An 8,631-nucleotide genomic window follows, 5' to 3' on the forward strand; every position below is an offset into this window, starting at 1 on the left:
TTAAGCACTATAAGATGTAAATATTCAACTTGTTTTTTAGCCAGCATCTCAAAGCTCTATAGTGGCTAAACACGCCTACTAACTAATGATATGACCGAGCTGTGACGGAGCTCTGTAGCCAATGTCACATGACCAGCCAGCAGTCTCCTAGTTTTTATATGATATCTTATGTTTTGGTGTGCATACATCTTCGTACGATATCATACGGACCCGTCCATGAGAACGTGTTGCCAGGTCTGATCTGATATTGTGACTAAAAGGCAGAAACATCCGATGACGTCGGGGTACACAACTAAAGATGTTTCCCAGTTAAAGGTTAGCGGTAGAACTTATAAAACTACCTTTTGAGATGCACAATCAGGGCCAGGGGCGTGTCTAACTGTTCAGATGCACCAATCAGTGCCAGTGTCTAACTGTTCAGATGCACCAATCAGGGCCAGGGGGGTGTCTAACTGCGTGGCAATCACTGCTCATGCACACATTCATTCTCCTTGTGAGAGGAGGGGCTTAGGAGACTGTTTAGGGCTTTGCAGAAATGGGGGAGGGACGAGAAGTTGTTGATGTTCACATTTTTTGCTAAGTCCTGGATCTTCCCAATTCTACCTACAGCACGTTTAACAGGGATTGTAAAACCTAGTCCTTACGAACCAATCTTTCAGTTCAGTTTATTCTGAAAAAAAACTTCTCAAGACAAGTAACGAAGTACCTTACTTAAGTAGAAATTTTGGGAGTAATTATTTTACAGCAGACTTTTTACTTCTACTCCTTACATTTTCATGTAATTATCTGTACTTTCTACTCCTTACATTTTTAAATTTGTCATCGTTCAAAAAAACACACACAAAAAAAACCTATCTAGATAGATCGTGCCATCCGGAGAGAGTGAATTTGATTGTGGTTAGATGAGAGGTATAAACATATACCATTCCGACACCTTATTGGTTTGTACGCAATCCATCGCACCTGCATTGACCCGGTGCTAATACGGCACCGGTGCCTTAAAGATGCAGTAGGTAAGTCTTATAAAACTAACTTTCTGTCATATTTGCTGAAACTGACCCTATGTTCCAGTAGAACTACATGAATTATGTAATATAAAAAAATCAAGCTCCTCTGATTAGCAAAATTCCACCGCTCCCGGTTGATTTTCTCCAATCAGGGCCTGTCAATCACTGCTCAGGCACACGCATATATAGCGTTCTCCCCTCCCCCCTCCCCATGCACGAGCTGCAGAAAGGTTTCCCAAAACTCCGTGAATAATGGAGAGGCTTTTCAGAGGTGGCGTGAGCTCCGGGATTTTAAAGATCTGAAGAACGATGCAGATGTAGCCACATTTCATCTCAACAGGTAACATAATTACCATGAATGATTTATCTTTCACTTGGTTATTAGTAGTCAAAAGTCCACAAAGCTACGTTGGTGAGGATGATAGTAACGTTAGCACAGTGGTTGGTCTGATATGATGCTGAAATGGCTAACACTAGCCTGCTAGTTAGCATCGTTTTACGGTTGGTGAGTAAACATTGTGTTAGTGTTTAGTTATTGAACATGTTGTCTGACATGCCGGCCGGCAGTTCTGTCAAACTCCGTTGTGTCGGAGGGGCTTAGGAGACGGTTTGGGCTGCAGCAGAAAGGGGGGAGGGACTGAGAAGTTGTCGATGTTCAAATCTGTGCTTCTCTCTGATGCTCTGAAAACAGACGTTAGAGGGAACTGAAACATCGCCGCACGGGACGCTAGTTAACACTACACTTAGCAGCAGGTAACGTTAGCCTACCGTTAGCTAGTTAACACTACACTTAGCAGCAGGTAACGTTAGCCTACCGTTAGCTAGAGTTAACACTACACGTTAGCAGCAGGTAACGTTAACCTGACCGTACTATTTAAAAAGAAGTTTTTCCAACTGGACACACAAAAACTAAAACAGGAAAGAAAAGAAAATTCCCATTGCTTGCATTTCTATGACCATTTAGAGAGTACGTTAACCAACACAAAACCTGGGAAATGATTCAGACTGTCGGTACCCGATCTGTGCTGTCTGCACGATCCGTTATGCCTATTCGCAGATGATAATCCTGTTTACGACATTGCACGATCTGTTCCACACTTGTGCACCTTTGCCTCAGACACACACAAACACACACACACACACACACACACACACACACACAGACATACATATACACACACACACAGCCCAAAACAGAGCCACTAAAAAGACTAGAGTCCCTTCAAAATAAAACACTTAAATGTATCTCACGTTTATCTGCTGGCCGCTCTCATGTCTTCAGTCTCTTCTCTCTTCTCACCGAGCCCTTCTTTACCTCTCGTGCTGTCAGTCATCCCTCTGGAGCAGAAACCATGAATATCTCATGTTAGACCCAAACCCTCCAATCAGACGCCAGGGTTGCCAGATTGGAAGGACTCAAGATCAACGCGCACGAGCCGATATTAAGTAAGTTAAATATCTGCAGCGGCGTCGTCCTCACAGACACACAACATCCATACCGCACACACACACACACACACACACACACACACACACACACACACAAAAAAACACACACACACACACACAGAAACACACAGACAAAAAAAAAAAAAAAAATCACAATACACACACACAGACACACACAAAAACACACACAGACACACACACACACACAGAAATGCAAAGACAAAAGGCTCAAATGAGCTTTTTAGCTCTGAGAGTCTGATGGAATCGCCTCGTGACCAACTGCTTTGATTTATGAAATGAAATTAACCAGTACTTTTACACTTTTACTTGAGTACAAAGCTTGAGTTGCTACTTGAACTTCTACAGAAGTCTTTTCAAACCCTAGTATCTGTACTTCTACCTGAGTAATGACACCTCTGCTCAGCGGCTCATTTCTCTCTTTATTCAGAGTCTGAACCAAGGTCAGCGCCGCCATTCAGCCGTTAGACGGACCATGAATACAGGCAGACATAAAAGATAGAGATTAACACAAATACATATACACTATACAGTATATATAAAGAGACATGAATACAGAGAGACGCAGACAGGGCTGGACTGGGACAAAAAATTGGCCCTGGCATTTTTGGCCCAGGCGGCCCACACCCACCGTGATTGGTCAGACACGTTCCCTGCAGACAGACCTCTTAAAATATGCATGCATGCTATGATATGAGTTGCCTAGTGTTCAGCGTTCATGTGAAAGTTTTGGATCCTTCAAGAGGGGTCTCAAGACTTATCTGTTGATCTTACATTTAAATAATTATTTCATTCTTAGAGTTAACTTTGGTTTCTGGGGGAAAACTTGACGCGTTTCTAACCATTTTATTAAAAACCTTTTTGATGTTTTTCCAACTGGACACATAAAAACTAAAACGAAAAATGAATTCCCATTGCTTGCATTTCTATGACCATTTAGAGAGTATGTTAACCAACACAAAACCTGGGAAATGATTCAGACTGTCAGTACCCGATCTGTGCTGTCTGCACGATCCGTTCCACGCTGGCGCACCTTTGGTCATTCATTTCACAGCGCTCGCAAAGGGGAGTGTGGAGAAAACTGAAGGTCTGCAGTGACAGAGAGGCTCAGACTTCATTGCACATCTAACCAAAATGGTGTCTGTTCATGTAACATGTAACAACTCCTTTATTATTTGGGATTGGCAACCAGGTAAACACTCGGGACCCAACGGGCCGGGCCGGGTTTGGACAGATATTTAGAAATGATGGTCGGGTTCGGGTCAGGCTCGGTCACATCAGTGCGATAAGGCATTTGTTGGTGCAGCGGCTCCTTTAAGAGAGCTCAGTGCGTGTGTGTGTGTGTGTGTGTGTGTGTGTGTGTGTGTTTTTTGTATTGTTAGTAGTATTTGTGATAAAGTGGGCAGAAGAGAGGTAGAGAAAGAGGAAGCAGACATGTAGCTGTAACCAGAGCAGAGTTGGTGGAATAAGTTGAAGTTTTGTACCCAGTGTGTTCAGTTTCCGAGATAAAGCCCAGACTGAAAGCCAAGCTCATTCATTTTCTTCACCGGAAACAGGATTTTTACCCTGACGTTATTAATTTTGTAACGTGGGCCCTGGAGGTAACCAGTCTGCCTTGGTGTTCTGACCACAGTGGAAACCAAGCAATCCGGAAAGGTTAACACGTTGAACATTTTAAATTTAAAACATCTTAGTAACGTGTTCTTGTTGCCCCGTGTGCGCTGATGTCTCATCTGTTGACATTTCTGAATGCCTTGCTACAGTTACTTAAAGTGATGGTTCGGAGTAATTCACCCTAGGGTCCTTTGCACCATGACCTCGAGCCAAACACCCCCCCAGAAGCTTTTTTCACCTGGGTCTAACATTGGGCGAGTTAGCGTAGAGTAGCGTTAGCCGCTGAATAGCTTAGCACGGGGCTAATGGTTTGTAAGTACACCAGAAGTTTATGAACACTTGCCTGCTCTCTTCTGCTCTTTGCTGCTGCTGCTACCTGCAGTTAGACTCACAGCAGCAACAACAACAGCAGAGAGCAGAAGCCAGCAGGCAAGTGTTATTTACATAAACTTCTGGTGTACTTACAAACTTTCCAATCCATCGTTTTATGAGAGCATAACCTATATATACTAGTGTAGTGTATCATTTCGGGCATTATTAGTCATTTAAGAGATACAAACGTGGGTCCATAAGCACCGCGCTAAGCTATTCAGCGGCTAACGCTACTCTAGCTAACTCTTCCAATGTTCGACCCAGGTGAAAAAAGCTTCTGGGGGGGTGTTTGGCTCGAGGTCGTGGTGCAAAGGACCCTAGGGTGAATTACTCCGAACCATCACTTTAATAAAAGTTTTCCACAAACAAACACCCCTAGACTTTAACTGTGTCGGGATCGGACAGAAAAATGCGGCCCGATCCGGACTCTAGTAAACACCTCGTAATGCATAGTGTAAGCTACATTTAAAAACATCACAACATCCCCACACTACATGTCACACAAATAACTATGTTGCCAAGGCGTAGTACACGGACTTCGATATGTGGTTTTGGATCAGTGACAATAAGTACTTAATTTAAATATCTTTATAAAGCAGACCTGCTGTGAACTGCATAATGAATATAATATAAAATGTAGCCTACAAAAATAATATTCCCGCGGTGCAAAGGTGCGCAAGCGTGGAACAGATCGTGCAGCGTCGTAAACAGGATCATCAGCTGCGAACTGAACTCTCCTCGGTCTGCTTCGCAGACGCTTTTTGGCTCGCAGGGAGGCCACACCCACCGCAGCCCGGCGGCCAATAGAAAATAATAGGTGCATTATGGCGCGACACAGCCACCTTAAATATTTAGATTAGTCCATCTGATGGCTCTGTAAATCATCCTGTCAGAGGGAGAGAGATTTATGCTTTATTACAGATGTGTGAATCATCCACTCTATTGGAATGTGTGTGTCTCTGTGTGTGTGTGTGTGTGTGTGTGTGTGTGTGTGTGTGTGTGTGTGTTGTGTGTGTGTTCCTTCTCCCTCCTCTTAAAGAGGTTCTCGAGGCAAAGAGCTGCACCTACATGATCCTTCAGTCACCTGGTATCACCGACACACACGCAAAAACACACACACACAGAAACACAGAGACACACACACACACACACACACAGACACACACACACACACACACACACACACACACACACACACAGACACACACACACACACAGACACACACACACACAGTGGCTGCAGGGAAGCAATTTCTCTTCTGCAGCAAAAAGCTGTTTACATCCGTCACTCTGTTTAATCCTGAGGTCGATAAAAGAATCAGTCGAGTCAATAAAAGGACCCACAGCCCTTCCTCCTTCCCATCCATTCCTCCTCCTCCTCTCTCTCTCTCTCCTCCTCCTCTCTCTCTCTCCCTCTCTCTCTCTCTCTCTCTCTCTCTCTCTCTCTCCTCTCTCTCTCTCTCTCCTCTCCTCTCCTCTCTCTCTCTCTCTCTCTCTCTCTCCTCCTCTCTCTCCTCTCCTCTCTCTCTCTCTCTCTCCTCTCTCTCCTCTCTCTCTCTCTCCTCTCTCTCTCTCCCCCTTTCCTCCTCCCTCTCCTCTCCTCTTTCCTCTCCTCTCTCCTCTCTCCTCTCCTCTCCTCTCTCTCCTCTTTCTCTCTCTCTCCTTTCTCTCTCTCTCTCTTCTCTCTCTCTCTCTCTCTTTCCTCTCTCTCTCTCTCTCCTCTCTCTCTCTCTCTCCTCTCTCTCTCTCTCTCCTCCTCTCTCCTCTCCTCTTTCCTCTTTCCTCTTTCCTCCTCTTTCCTCCTCTCCCCTCTTTCCTCTCTCTCTCCTCTCCTCTTTCTCTCTCTCCTCCTCCTCTCTCTTTCTCCTCCTCCTCTCTCCTCTTTCCTCTCTCTCTCTCTCCTCTCTCCTCCTCCTCTCCTCTCTCTCCTCTCTCTGTGTGTGTTGCTCTCTCTCTCTCTCTTTCCCTCCTCTCCTCTTTCCTCCTCCCTCCTCTCTCCTCCTCTCCTCTCCTCCTTTCTCTCCTCTCCTCCTCTCCTCTCCATCTCTCCTCTCCTCCTCTCTTTCCACTCCTCCTCTCCTCCATCCTCCTCCACCCTCTCTCCTTCTTTTCTTTCCTCCTCCTCCCCCTCTCCTCCTCTCTCCTCTTCCCCCTTTCCTCCTCCTCCTTGGCCCTCCCCTCCCTCTCTCCTCCCTCTCTCCCTCTCCTCTCTCCTCCTTCCTCTCTCCTCTCTCCTCCTCCTCCTTCCTTCCTCCATCTCCTTCCCTTCCTTCCTCCTCCTCCTTCCATTCCTTCCTTCCTTCCACTCTTCCACCATCCCTTCCATCAAGTGACAAAAAGGGGACAAAAAGAGGGGACCCCGCACATACAAAAAGGCGACAAAAGGCGACAAAAAGGTGGCAAAAAAGGGACAAAAAAGGGGACACAAAGGGGACAAAAAGGCGACAAAAAAGGCGACAAAAAGGTGACAAAAAAGGCTGACAAAAAGGCGACAAAAAAGGGGACAAAAAAGGGGACAAAAAAGGGGACAAAAAGGCGACAAAAAGGCGACAAAAAAGGCGACAAAAAAGGCGACAAAAAGGCGACAAAAAGGCGACAAAAAAGACGACAAAAAGGCGACAAAAAAGGGGACAAAAAGGCGACCAAAAAGGGGACAAAAAGGCGACAAAAAAGTCACAAAAAGGCAGTGAAAAAGGCAAAGGCAGCAAAAAAGGCGATGAAAATACAACAAAAAGGCAGTGAAAAAGGCAGCAGCGAAAAAGGCAGCAATAAAAAGGCAGCGATAAAGGCAGCGATAAAGGCGACACAAAAAGTGACAAAAAGGCGACAAAAGGCAGCAACAAAAGGCAGCCAAAAAGGCAGCGATAAAGGCAGTGAAAAAGGCAGCGAAAAAGGCGACAAAAAGGCGACAAAAAGGGGACAAAAAGGGGACAAAAAAGCTGTGAAAAAGGCAACAAAAAGGCGACAAAACGGCAGCGAAAAAGGCAAACAAAAGGCAGCAACAAAAGGCAGCCAAAAAAAGGCAGCGATAAAGGCAGTGAAAAAGGCAGCGAAAAAGGCGACAAAAAGGCGACAAAAAGGCGACAAAAAAGCAGTGAAAAAGGCAACAAAAGGCAGCGAAAAGGCGACAAAACGGCAGCGAAAAAGGCGACAAAACAGCAGCGAAAAAGGCGACAAAATGGCAGCGAAAAAGGCGACAAAAAGGTGACAAAAAGGCAGCAAAAAAGGCAGTGAAAAGGCAGTCAAAAATGAGCAAAAAAGGCACAAAAAAAGGCGACAAAGAAGAAACAAAAAGGCAGCAAAAAAGGCAGCAAAAAGGCAGCGAAAAAGCTGACAAAAAGGCGACAAAACAGCAACAAAAAGGCAGTGAAAAAGTCAACAAAAAGGCCACGAAAAAAGAAGACAAAAAGGCAGCAGAAAACGCCATTCAAAACTCTCCGGAGACACAGCGGTTGGGAGATGTTGGCCGGGAGGGTCCGGGAGATATTCCCGCTCATTATTAGAGTCGTGGTTAATGGCCACCGTGTTCTAGTGGCTGCAGACAGCGACAGAAAGCTGATTATAATCATCTCTTCTGATATGATAACTGGCTGGGGTCAAGGGGTCGAGCCGGGCGCTAACGTTAATAAATATCAGACTCCTGGAGAGTCATCCTTCTTTTTCTCTCCTTCACCTTCGCTCAGACCTCGCTGTCAAACCAGAGCAGAAAGAGAGAGGGACAGAGGTTTCCTCTCTCTCTCTCTCTCTCTCTCTCTCTCTCTCTCTCTCTCTCTCCATCTGTCTCTCGCTCTCTCTCTCTCTGTCTCTCTCTCTCCATCTGTCTCTCTCTCCATCTGTCTCTCACTCTCTCTCTCTCTGTCTCTCTCTCTCCATCTGTCTCCCTCTCCCTCCCTCTCTCCCTCCCTCCCTCTCTCCCCCCCCGTCCTTCAGTGACAGCTAGAGTTAATAGCAGAGAGTCGCTGCTCTCTAACGACTCTGACACACTTTTGTCACCGGCGAGCGTTCAGATGCTTCGGCCAATCAGCCCCCACAGGGTGGCATCAGCCCAGATCTCTGCAGGGGAAATCCAGACATCTAGCTAGACTATCTGTCTGTCTACCTGTCTGTCTGTCTGTCTGTCTGTCTAACTGCTCCTCAGATCTCTGCAGGGGAAATCCAGACATCTAGCTAG

Source organism: Perca fluviatilis, chromosome 22, assembly GCF_010015445.1.
Source record: "Perca fluviatilis chromosome 22, GENO_Pfluv_1.0, whole genome shotgun sequence".
NCBI lineage: Eukaryota > Metazoa > Chordata > Actinopteri > Perciformes > Percidae > Perca > Perca fluviatilis.